Source organism: Felis catus, chromosome E1 (assembly GCF_018350175.1).
Source record: "Felis catus isolate Fca126 chromosome E1, F.catus_Fca126_mat1.0, whole genome shotgun sequence".
Taxonomy (NCBI): Eukaryota; Metazoa; Chordata; class Mammalia; order Carnivora; family Felidae; genus Felis; species Felis catus.
The window spans coordinates 30,254,999-30,268,247 of record NC_058381.1 but is presented as its reverse complement, the minus strand read 5'-3'; the positions used below and the strand labels follow the sequence as shown (position 1 = coordinate 30,268,247).

The 13,249-nt window shown below is 43.6% G+C and overlaps 1 protein-coding gene and 1 long non-coding RNA gene across 9 annotated transcripts in view; one reads left to right on the top strand and one right to left on the bottom strand.

Moving 5' to 3' along the window:
• ANKFN1 (ankyrin repeat and fibronectin type III domain containing 1) overlaps window positions 1-13,249 on the top strand; it is a 603,208-nt gene that overhangs the window by 431,923 nt on the left and 158,036 nt on the right. The window lies entirely within an intron of this gene.
• Window positions 4,354-12,740, bottom strand: LOC109494317. Its single transcript, XR_006589762.1, has 2 exons — window positions 12,423-12,740; window positions 4,354-8,015 (listed from the first exon to the last, which is right to left on the bottom strand). It is a non-coding gene; the product is annotated as an uncharacterized LOC109494317 (long non-coding RNA).

Sequence of the window (13,249 nt, the reverse complement as noted above, 5' to 3'; positions counted from 1 at the left end):
ACCTTTTTCCCTGCGGGTCTCCAGTTATATAGCCAAGTGTATCCCTACCTGATCACCCACTGGGAAAGTCACTAGCTTTCAACTTCCTACCTCCCCAAACTTCTATCAGACCGTGTCACTCAACAAACATTTGTAAATCATCTGCCATGTGCTAGGCACTATTCTATACCCTTGGGTGTTATACCTCTTGTTCACCAAGAGGTGGGCTCCCTGCCCCTATGGAAAACATAGTCTAGAAGGAGGAGACAGAGAAAGACCAGGAAAGGAAATGCTAATTACAAATTATGGCTGGTGCTTCTAGGCCCAAAGGTGTTGAGATAAAGACTCACGGGGTTGAGGGCAGAATATTTCCTCCATAAGGAAATGGCATTTAAACCAAGATCTGAAGTATCAAAGAGAGCCAGTCTTGTGACACGGACAAATGTTTTGGGCAGATGGAACAGTATGTACCAAGGCCTTGAGGAGAGCCCTCGTGTAGAGCCATGCAGATTATTCCTGGTACAAACAGGCCCGGCCTAGTGGGTAAAATGTTGGTGACATTCAGCCAATCTCTGCTCTCTAAGCGGTGGGTCACAGTGAGGGGGGAAAGAAGAGCTTTGCTTTTCTTATTCTCACAAAGACATCACATGGGCTAGTAGCATGGGCTTGGTCCTTGGGCCGGAGCCTGGGTTCACATCCTGGGATCTGCACCTGGCTTCCATATGCCTGTCCATAATACGGTCTGTGCTTGGTTTTATCTATCGAACAACAACAGTGCAGATTTACATGGCATTTCTATTCACCTTGTTTCTCATTCAGTCTTCCAACATCTCTGTGAGGTAGCTAGAGCAGACATTTATTGCTTTAAATTTACATACAATAAAATGAATAGCTTTTAAGTGTTCGGTTAGAGATGTTTCAATAATTGAATACACCCTCCTGACAACCTCAATCAAATATAGAACATTTCCAACATGCCCGGTGGTTTCCTTCTACTACCATCCAGTCAGTTATTCCCATTCCCCAGGCCTAGGCAACCACTGTTTTGATTTCTATCCCTATTGTGATCAGTTTGCCAAATATCTTCACAGACATGCCATCATGTTGTAAGTATTCTATTGTGTCTGGCTTCTTTTGCTCAACATAATGTTGTTGTGGTGTTGGTGGGTTTTTTTTTTTTTTTTTTTTGTGATTCATTCAGTCACATTGTTATGTGGCTCCATAGTTCATTCCTTTTTATTATTGAGTAATATTCCATAGAATAAGTATAGCACAGTTTGTGCATCTGTTATTCTATTGATGACATTCCAACTGTTTCCAGATTGGCGATTTTGACCAAAGCTGCTATAAATATTCTTGTACAGTTCTTTCTGTGGGTATTTCTTTTCCTCTCTTTTGGGTAAAACCCAAAGCAGAATTGCTGAATCATAAGGCACATTGTATTTAATTTTGTAAAAACTTGCCAGACAGTTCTCTAAGGTTATTATACCGTTTCACACTCCCATCAACCATCTATGTGCGTTCCAGTTGTTCCACACCCCCACCGACATTGGATGTCCGCCATTCTCGTGGGCACACACTGGTATCTCATGGTAGTTTTATTCTGCAATTCTCTGATGACTATTCAAGTTGAGCACCTTTTCGTGTGCTTACTGGCCATTTGTAAACCTTCTGTTGTGATGTATCTATTCAGGCCTTTTGCAGGGTGACTACTATTAATTCCATTTTTTACATGAGAAAATTGAGACTCAGAAGTCAGGTGACTTGCCAAAGCTTCACCGCTGACAAGTAGCAAACCCAAGCCTTTTATCCGCATCTCCTGACCCTCACTGGCATTTTATTTCCGATATCCTAGACTTTTTCCTGCAGTGGACCCCAGAGTTCACCTTCCTTATCTGCCACTTTCGACAGCACCTTGAACCTCAGGGCCTACCAGGCAGGGGTGCTGCAGATAAAGGTACTGGTGTAGAGAAAGGAAGAGGGGAATGATTTCAGGTTAATGGAAAGCAGCAGTGATTCTTTTTCAGGCAGAGCTCAAAACCACTTCTGTCTAAGCCTGGGGTCTTTGTGTGACGCCCGATGCCTTCTCACGCAGGAATCTACTCTGTCTCAACCACTCAGTCCTGCCAAGCTCAAAATAAACTCTTCTTGTTCAAGGACAAGTGTGTTTCACTAGGTTACATGTAACTGTCTTCAGGCTGTGTGGTTTTGTTTCAGTCAGTTAAAATAGCCACAATTTCTCCTGTCCATATGCCACATTGCACTAAATTAATACTTGGTTGACAAAGTGTAAATGCTCCTAAGCACTTGATTTTCTCACTTACGTATCTGGAAGAGATGGTGACTATGTAGCAAGTGTTGTGTGTGTGTGTGTGTGTGTGTGTGTGTGTGCGCACACGTGTTCATTTGAGAAGGAAATGCATTTTAGAGTGGGACTGTTACAGAAAAATCCCTACATTTCCTTGATGTTGCAGGTAAATCACTTAGAATAACTAGCTCTGGTTGTGTTTGATACACTGAGTTCAAACGTTGAGGAACGGAGACATCAGCAAGGTTTTGTGACCTCCTTTCAAACCAGGAGGAGGCTGACCTAGCTAGGCAGGCAGCACTGATGGAGAGTGCCCGTTGCAGTCCTTTTAATCCTCTCTGAGCAAAGTCTTGGATTTTCCCCCAAATGCTGAATGAAGTGAATAAGCCATTGAGCCTCTAAATCCATTCAATGCCTCCCTCTCCTGCGAGGTGCATCCGGCAAGTCTGACAATGCCATAGAAGAATTACTTTGAGTACTTGGCATATGCGGTCCTTGAAAAAGCTCTGCACTGAGCCATCTTACAAAGTGACCGGAGCACCCCATTCAGCCCTTCATGGGCCTGCTGTCATGGGGGTTCAGACTCTGGGACGGAGAGAAGAAAGGGAAGCGGGACAGAAGTCTGGAGACAGAAGAAGTAGGCCAGAAAGAAAGGGGCTGTGCCAATGTCTGCAAGGGAAGACAGGAATAATAGAAATGGGGCTAAAAGTTAACGGGGTGAATCTTTAAAGCCTTCTTTAAAAGTACTATTATTACAACCTCTTTAACTTTCCTTTTGATTCTTCCTCTGTTTTTCTTTCTTCTCTAGTTCATTAAATGCCTTTTTGCTGCTGTGTGCTTTAGGTCAGATGCTTCTGGAATTTGTATGGCAAACCTGATCTGACATTGTTAGGAGAAAGGGGAAGAAGTTTTCCCTTTCATCAGAGAGTAATTTGAATGGATGAAGTGCCTCTTGTGGTCCAGCGTTTAAGTGACATTGTAGACTCCCTTTATAATTGCTGGGTCTTACAACCCAGCATAGATCTTCATGACTATGTTTGGATGTGCAAAGATGATGAACATCCTCACTTCTCCTTTACCTCAGTATTTTGAATTCTCACCATGATTAATGACAAAGAATTCTCTCTTCTCTACTAAGATTTGGTGTCCATAATGGACACCAAAGTCATGGAGATAAACCATTTGTCAAATTGGTGGGGTATTTCTGGTGGGGCTGGGCAGGTGAGCAGGTTGGCAGGAGACTGGATCCCAAGCCAGACACATGGGGATCATCTAAGGAACTCTCCGGCTAGAGTAAATAAAGAAAGAAAACCTGGAAAAGAGGGAGGACCTCTTGAGATTTATTTATCAGCTAACCAAGGGCCAGAGGACCCTCTCTGACATTCGGTCTAGGGGTCTAGAATCCAACTGAAACCTGAACTCAAACTCCAAAAAAAGTTTCCCCAGATGAGTTTATGAAAACCTATTGTGGCCGGCGCCCAGGAGACAAAAACAAATGAGGGTGGAGAGAGAAGAATTTGCTCTACAGCTTGCCTGACCACCAGAACTACCCAGATTACTCATGCAAATCACTCCCCACTGAGCGGGGCCACCTCAGGTACTCAAAGGGTCCAGTGCTCACGTGCAATGTGGTGAGTGCATGAAGAGAACCAGTCCCACCAACAGCAACATCTTGTTGGTTTTATCCAAAGAAAACATGAATAGATATAGGATTCTGTTAGTGAGTGAAATACACCAACGTTCTTTTTTATTTTTAAAGCAAGCATTCTTGATAAATAACACCTGCTTAAAGCAGATTTCATTGCACTAGAGGAAAAGAAAGTTCATGAATGTTGGTTCTAAAGCATGAGAACCTATTTCCGATACAAACTGAGAAGCTGGGTAGAAATAAAGCATTTTGTCTTTGTGGCAGGTGTTCTTTTATGTGCTATGTGCTCTAGTGGCCTTTTGATATCATAGCATATTAGAGCTCGGAGTTGCTTCAAGGTCATCTAGTTTAACATGCTCAGTTAAGAGAGGAGAAAGCTTCAAGTTGTTTGGCTTCTTTTTTGTTTTGTTTTGTTTTGTTTTGTTTTGTTTTGTTATGGGTTTTTTGTGGTTTGGGTTAAAAAAAAAAAGCCAAGAGAATCTTTGAGAAGATTCCGGTTGATGTCAAGAGACACTACCTATATCACCCTGCTTTGGCAGATCCTTCTGCAGAAAAGAACAACTCAGGCTGCCTCCATCTTTGACTCACAGGAGAGGTGTAAATCCCACCCACGTAGTTAAAGCTCTCTTGCTGGACTGCTGTTTATTTTGAGGTTAACAAAGGCTAAGGAAGCCCATTGTGAAATGTTTGTTTGGAGGGCCAGAATCTAAACTTGCACTCCTTGTCATGGTCATTTTTTTTAAAGAAGATGACAGATGGGAGCCCTAGGAAGGGACACACTCCAGCCATGCCAGGAATAAGGGCATGCTTTTTGTCGTTTGTTGCTGTTATTGTTGTTTTCCATGTGCTTCTCAGGATATCAGGTTTATTACCGTGGCTGGGGACAGGGCTGAGAATGTTGTGGACGGTATGACAATGACTTCCTTCCTGGTGTGTCCCTGAATGGCCAGCACAGCCAACACATAATCAGACAATCTACAGCCGCACTGTTGCTGCTGACAACTTCATTATGCCCGTGATATTCAGCTGGGTAATTCATTTCCCGAGCGTGGCAATAGCTCCTGATATGCCTAATGGGTTGAATGTAATTTTGTAAGCTTTTGAAGATGAATGTCTCCCCTTGTGCTTAGCTATGCCCTAATATGGGAAACAATGAGAGCTACCGTTAGGAAACAGCATTGTAGTGTTCGACTTTTTAGTGCAGGTTGGGTCTCTGAACCACAAAAGCAGGAAACATTAGTGATTGGCATGATACACTAAATGTGGGTCACTTAACGTCCCTTATAATGGCTTTTTTGCCTGCCTCTGCATTTAACCTTCATGTGGCCGGGGCATCCTACAAAAATAAGATGGCCTTGCCCAGGATATAAAATGAGTTAACTAATAGTTCCGGGGGTGGTGTCGGCTTTGGCATGGTATGCCTACAGTCGCTTACCAATGCGGCCCTAAAATGGAAGAACCGTATGACAAACAAGAAATGTGACCTGTGCAAGGTTTCCAACACCCAAGCTGCAATTTCTCTTCTAACCTACGGGCAGAAATATAAAATGCGTTCATATGAATTCTCTTTAATTCAGTTCCGCTAAACGTATATATGTATTGAACATCATCTAGCATACACAAGGCCCAGGTCACTGAGCTGAGAAGCCAATTCAAAAGTTAGGGTGGTATGAGTCTTGCCCTCCTGGAGGTCTCGGTCCAGGAAAGTGGGGCCACAAGTAACTCTAACGAAGGTAGACTATGCCGTGAGCGCTAACATGGTTCCAAATGCCACAGTGAGCACAGAGAAAGATACTCATCCCTTTTGGGAACGTAAAAAAAAGTTAAGATGCCATCTCTGAAGACTTCTGCCTTCATCCACCAGCCAATCTGAATTCTTTCGAGAGAATCCAGTCTCCTGAGAATCTTAACTTGAGTCAACTTCTTAATTTCTGAGAGTCAGGACTCCTCATCTTATGTAATTTCTCAGTGCTTCTTGGTCCATCATTTATGATGATCAGTTCCAAGTATCCCACATGAAAAGGGGGGGGGGGGGTCAACATAAAAATAGGCCTGAGAATTTCTCAGCTTATCCTTTTATCCACGACCATACCTGTTTTCCTGACTTTGTAAAACTGTATCCTACCAGGCAGACTCTTATTAGCAGCCAGCAGATAGAGACAGATTCTGTGCTAACACTTTTAACTAAAGATATTTTTGATATTAAGATATTTTTTTATGGAAAAAGGAGAAGGAAGAAGGGGAGGTTACAGAGGAATAAGAGAAAGAGGAAGAGTCTGCCTAAAACCCAGAGGTCATTTATCCTTTGGTACTTGGCCTCATCAACTTGTCCACTTTGACTTGTGTATTGAGCACTTACTTTATGGACTCCAGTTTTCATGCATCCTGGTGAAGACTCATATGTTTTGATGGGCGAGTATACATGCACATAGGTCTTGAAACCACTTTGAAACCATGAGGTCTGCCGGTTGCTTTATTGTCCTGATCTGAGCAAACTTTCTCTGAATTATGAATGTATGAATTATCAAATCTTAGGGTATTAATAATTTCATTTTTAAATTATTTGAAAATTATGCTGAAGATTCTTAAAGTAAACGAAGACCCCCAAATCATCTTTGGCTTCCAGTTGCAAACAAAGACCTCCCTCGAGGAAATGGTCAAAATGAATGTTGCGAATGGAGAGGGGTCCCAAGGTCTCTGTGATGGCGCATCCCCCTCCCAAACAACCCACTGGAGTCCAAATCTCACTCTCCGAAGGCATGATGAAGATCCAGTTAGTAGCCCAATTATTGTAAACGCTACTCTTCATGATAAAACCCAGTGCATCAAAAAATGTAGATGGCCTTGGGGATGGTTGTGAGTGACCTGTGCTAATTCCTCTTGGAGAGATTTAGGTGAATACTGCCACCTATTGATAGGTGAAGTATATGCCACAAATTCCTACTCTGACCTGAGAGCATGCTAATACTTATCAGAAGAGATCTCATTATTCAGTTGGCCAAAACCTTTTTAACAGCCCTAAGTTTAAAATTCTTTGCTTAACTGTGATGAAAAATAACTGTGTTATGCTAATTTAAAACGACTCACAAATTGTATTTCTGGTAAGAGGCAAAGGAGTGAGGTACAAATGCCGTGAGCTTTGCAGTCAGAGATCTGGGTTTGAGTCTAAGCTCAGCCTCTGAATGCACAGAAACAGGTTAATTAATCTCTCTGAACCTTAGTTTCAATAAAAAGTGGATAATCCTCTTCGTAAAGTGTGAGAATTCAGTGACGTCGCTGCATGCCACACAGGAAGAGGTGTTTGATAAATGGCAGCGTTTGTTACTATGTTTCCACCAAGCTATTGAAGTTAACTATTTGTGATGCAATGACTGGTAATATGACAAACCACATCAGGCATCAGACTCTGGTGAACTCTTCGGTGCGGTTCAATTATCCTTTGGCAATGCTCCTTGTCTCGCATAGTATCTTTGACATTCAAAATTAGGACAGTGTGAACATAAATATTAGAACTTTAAGTGTGCCAATTGAGAAAATGAGGATAAATGGGCTTCATTACCAAACGTCTCCTGACTGCCCTAGAGGATCTATGGGGCTGAGCAGATAAAGAATTATGATAAAACTTTGGAGCCAAGTATAAATGGGGCTTTGTGACCTGCTGGATAGGGTTGAGGCTTAGGACCAGACCTAGAAGGTTCACATTCCTTCCTCCGCGTGGTGTGGGGGATCCCGGGCTCACACAGACAATAGGGGATTCATAGCTTGAGAATTCTAATGACGGCTGAAAGGAGGGTGGCAGCCAGAACAAGAAGACTTTTCAGAAGCTCGGACCCTGATTATCACATCGGTGCTCCGGCTGGCGAGAGGCTGGCGAGAGGCGGCATGAAGCTGTTCTTGGAAAGCTTTCAGTGAAGTGTTTGTAACCTCCTTAAGAGAATCCCGTTTCTCAAAAATGCAACACTGGAAAATCTCACATGATTAGTTCCGATAAACACTCTGTCATCAAATCACGGCAGAAGTCACACGGCCCATCTCGTTTTGGAGAGTCTTTTCTGAATGTCATGAGTCTGGTCTCCAAGACTTAGAGAAAAAAAAAAAAAAGAGTTTCTCAGGATATTTTGGGGCCTTTACTTTTAATCTGAAAGGTCAACTAGTGCTTAAAACAAAATAATCAAGAAATAGCATGCCTATGAGCAGTCTGCACCTTTTGAAAAGGTCTGCTTGGGACTGAATAGCTCCTGCCTTCCCCCACCCCTGTTTCCTTTTTTCTTTGGGGCTTAGTAATTGCAAGGGAGGAGGAGGAAGAGTTTTACATTCATTACTAACAACTTCGCACATAATAAGCATGTTCAGATACACCCTGGGGTGTTAGTTTTCTTTTCCTATTTTTTTTTTGTCTCCTTTTTAGCAGCTTTTGATAAGTAGCACATTTTATTTTTGAAAAAAGAATCGTTACTGAGCGGCCTCGCCCTAAGGAAGGTCAGGAGATTAGGGAGCGGAAGTAGGCTGGCCAGACTCTTTGCTGACCACAGTAAGGGATTGCTGCTTTCTTCCCATAATTTAATTTTGAGACTCCAATGAAAAGGCACCCCTAAAAAAAAAATCTTTGCTGAAAAAAAAAGAGTGAAAAATCGTTAGAAAAAGGTCATCAAAAAGTGATCAATTTAAATTTATGTCTTCCAAACAAACCACACGGAACTAACCGCAGGGCAGACATGCATTTGCGGTGATATATGGACGTTCTCAAAATATGGGCATGAATTTGCAGGAGAGAGTGGACATTGCTAGCTTCTGATGTTGGTGGGCCTTGGCCTAGTTTCACAAGTATTCTGAAATTCTCAACGTTGCACTTCACAAATCAGGGAAGAGTCCACTAAAAAGGAACCTTTGAATTTAACTGGCTCTGCTCCCTCATTTTCCAAGTGGGAAAACTGAGACCTGGTGGAGAGAAAGTAACTCGCCCAAGGTCACTCAAGGTCACCCAGCTGGTGAGAAGCAGCCTGGGGACTCAAGCTCAATACTCCTCATCCCGAACTGGAGTTCGCTCCACCAGGCTCAACAACTCTGAGATGGGAACCATGTCATGGGGAAGTCCTCTTCCTGGGGAAACTCTGTACCTGTTCCCCTACACATGGCCCTATGTGTCGCTGGCCCATCTGTCACAGCCTGAACTAACTACTTTTACAGATGTTGAATGGCTTCTTCAGAGCAGTCCAGGCACCCACATGGGGAGCATGGGGAGCATTCCACATGGCTCCCAGGATTCGGCCTCCTGATCTTTTCTCTGTCTTCAAAATGTGCATAGACCAGGACTTGAATACCTACATTACCTCTGTGTTTGTGCACTGGCATTGATGGATTGTCGCCATCATCTGCCATCATGTAGGTTGAAACTTGAAAAGTCAACCTCAGCTTTTTTCTTATGCTCACATCTTCCTCCGCTCTTAGCTACACCACAGACAAGTCCTGTAAGTTCTTCTTCCAGAGTGCACCCAACTTTCAGCTCCCAATCTCCTTTTCCATAGACCCTCGCCATCAATGTCTTCCTGCTTCCAGGTTCTCAGTGCTTTGGTCCCGGGTCCATTATGTCTAGAACAGAGGGATCTTAACCCTCATCCCTGACATTCTCCTGCTCAAATCCCTGTCTCCTGTAGGAAAAAGCCCAAACTCAAACAGAACATCCACGCACACCCCAGTTTAGCCCTGACCTCTTTCTGCAGCCCACATTCCATTAGATCTTCCATCCACATTTACTCCAGCCCAACTGGATTACTGGTTGTTCCCTAAACATGCTAGGAATTCTGTGCATTGACTCCATTTCCCTCTCTTCTTTTCAACCTCTAGAGGTCTTCATTCTGCCAGATCCAGTGCAAATGCGAACCTCTCTGTGAATCTTCCCTAAGCATCCCATAAGGAACTACTCATTCTCTCTCACTAACTCAGTCCCCTTTATCTTTGAAAAGATACCTCATCATCTTTGTTCCCCACCTCACCATAGTGCTTCATCCAGTGCTTTGCATAAATAAGCTGTTTTTCTTCATATTTACTGAGCACTCAGTACCTGCTAAACACCAGCCTGGGCAGGGGGTATAAGGGCTAGAGGAGGAAAATACAAATGAATTAAAATGTAATTCCTGTCTTCAGGGCACCTGGGTGGCTCAGTCGGTTAAGCGTCCGACTTTGGCTCAGGTCATGATCTCACGGTTTGTGCGTTTGAGCCCCACTTCGGGCTCTGTGCTGACAGCTTGGAGCCTGGAGCCTGCTTCAGATTCTGTGTCTCCTTCTCTCTTTGCCCTTTCCCAACTTGTGCTCTATGTCTCTCAAAAAATAAATAAATGTAAAAAAAATTTGTTTAATGTAATCCCTGTCTTCAAAGGAGCTTCCATCAGTGAGACAGGTTCACAAATAACCTAAGCAAGTGAACTAACAGTGGGGGTAGAATTGGGTGGAGGGGTAGTGCTGAGTAGGGAACAAACATGCTCAGTGTTTAGGTATTATGATATGGGTTGGGGGTATGGGAGAGGGAGGGAAAGAAAACGCAAAGCTGTTTTCAAATTGTATCTCTGTGCTGTGGTCATTATTAGAGTCCTGTCTAGGTCTGGCCAATGCAACCCATCCTTCCCCCAACCCCAGACTAATCTTCCTAAAACAAGACTCCAATCATTCAACTCCCCGTTCAAATGTTTGCTATTGAATGAATCAAGCATCAAATAATTTCAGGCTTATGCTGGGCGTGACGGAGAATACGTTTGTAGAGATGAGACAAAGTCTGGGAAACAACTGGAGAACAGAAAGCAAGAACATGCTTAAAAGTGCTGGGTGCAGGCGGGGCACAAACTAAGTATGTGATCACTGAGATGATCGAGAAAGGATAATCAGAGGAGGGGAGACTTCAGTGGATTGCCACCTGGCAAGAAAAATGAGATGTACTAAGTGAACTTTAGGGTTCCTTTCAATTCTCAGACCCCTGTTATTCTTTGAAATGGTTTATTCATTCATTCAACAAACACATGCTAAGCACTTCAAGAAAACACTCGCTAAATATTTATTGAATGCCTTCTATGTGCCAGGAACTCTGCCAGACTGGAAATAGAGCAGTGAATAAAAGGCTTTGCACTTAACTCCTACAGTAAAATGGGAATGGCTGTTGGAAAGCAAGTTAGTGCAACAAAATGTGATAGATGTCACGATGGGCAAGTATAAGGTGCTCTAGGACCACGGTGTGGGGACCCTAACAGCCCAAGAGCTTGAAGAGTATCCCTGGGAGATGATGTTTAAGCCAAGGCTGTAGCGCTGTGCATGAGTTAGCCAGACAAAAGGGACTTAAGTGTTCAAATGGAAGAATATCCTATGCAGAATTCTCGAGAGACAGAACAGCAGGTCCACAGAACTGAAAGACATTTAAACGGGCCACAGCATGGGGGGTGAGTAGGGAGGGGTCAAGAAATGAGTCTACAGAGGTAGGCAGAGCCACACTATGGAGTATTTTGCTAAAGGTGTGGGAAGGAGTTTATACTTCATTGATAAGCTTTTTGGTGACATTAAAGTATTTGGCACAGTGTGCCACAGTGGCACAGCTACTAAGTACTTAATAATACACATCTGTTGAAGAGTGGATTGAGGAATGAATGGATGAATCCATGCAATGGACATGGGTGCATGATAATGACTCCGTCTGGAGCATTTGCTCCCGGACGCGAGGCCCCTATTACTAAGGCATCATCTCCTTAGGTTTGCATGTCCAGCTGAACTCATGACCCCTCTCAGGCAGCTCCTAACCTTGGTAGAATTACCCAGTCACCTGGCTTTCCCCAGCTTATGGAATTGAAGTAAATCTGCATTAAAGTCAAAGTCTTTTTAGAGATAAGGGTAAAGTTTTACCTGGCACTAGTTTAGGCTTAAGCTACAAAAGCCTGACTCTTTTCTTAATCCTTGATGAAAAAAAATAGCCTTCTGGGCATGAATATTACCAAATTAGATTATTCATAGCAATGCTTCCATGGACAAATAAATCTAAGGAGAGAGAGAGAGAGAGAGAGAGAGAGAGAGAGAGAGAGAGAGAGAGAAAGAAGGAGGAGGAGGAGGAGGAGGAGGAGGAGGAGGAGGAGGAGGAGGAGGAGAAGGAGAAGAAGAAGTTGTTTCAGAGATTTTACCTTCTAAGTGAGAAAAGGAAAAGTTAAGACAATTGTGAAAAGCTAACCTGAGCCCCTCCAAAGAAGGTTTTAGGAGTTACTGAGCCTCACCTTGGATCCCATCCCCAGAGCTGTCATGTGTCAGAGACCCGTCAGCCACCACAGTGAGATGCTGTCTCTAGAAAGGGGGAGATTTTCAGGAATACAAGAGGTCATTCCGAGGATTCTAATTCATTACAAGGCCAAAGATTAACATAACACCCTCTTATGTATAACCAGAGACTTTCTCCTGATTTGCTGCAGAGTCACATTCAAAATTTGGGAGTTGATTTGGGTCCAGGTATAAATAACATACCAGAGTCAGTGCCCGGGAGAAGGGTCCAAAACTATTTCTGAAGTCATCATAACAGCTAAGCTTTCATTTGGCAGAGAGAGAATTTGAAGAGATCTTTAGAAAGATTCTTAATGCTGTTGCTAGGGACGTCGGTGTGTGTGTATCTCTGTATGGAGTGGGGGAGGGGTGGAGGAGGCGGGGTTTAATATGTCCTCTCAAGCAGCAATGTCTCTCTAACATAATAAGCAGCCTGTGAAGGTCACTTGCCATTTTATTTCAGAGAGAAACATTAAAAATGCCTAAATAAGCAGCTTTCTAGGAAATTCATTCTGTGTGTTTCATTAGTCATGTAAAGCATAACGTCATGAAAGGAGCCAGGTGCACCCATATGTAGCCGGCATGAAAGAAACACTGGGATCTTCCTCCCAACACTGAGCCTTTTGGTGGCCTGTGACCCAGATCGGCTGACTACTTCCTCAGAACCTGCTCAGACAAAAACTCTAGCAATGCTTGCGCAGTCCTTGCTGGATTGGGAGCTTTCTTAGCTCCTGCTGGGAACTTGGAAAGGATTGCACAGATGCCTTTAGGTGCAGGGATGTGGCGGTCACCTGTGTGCTTCTGGCCCCATGAAGCTGTGGGCACAGGGGGGTGCCTGGCCCCAGGAGAGCCATAGGTCGCTTGCAGTCACAGATTGCTGGGTGGGCTCCTGGATGCCAGACAAGATTTCTTTCCCTGCAGTTGAGATAGTGCAATGCTAACTGGCTGCCTTTGCTGCCCCTCTGCTCATCCTTGAGTGACATTCGGTCTCGTTTGCCATGAAGCTCGTTGTCCCTGCATGCCGTTCCTGA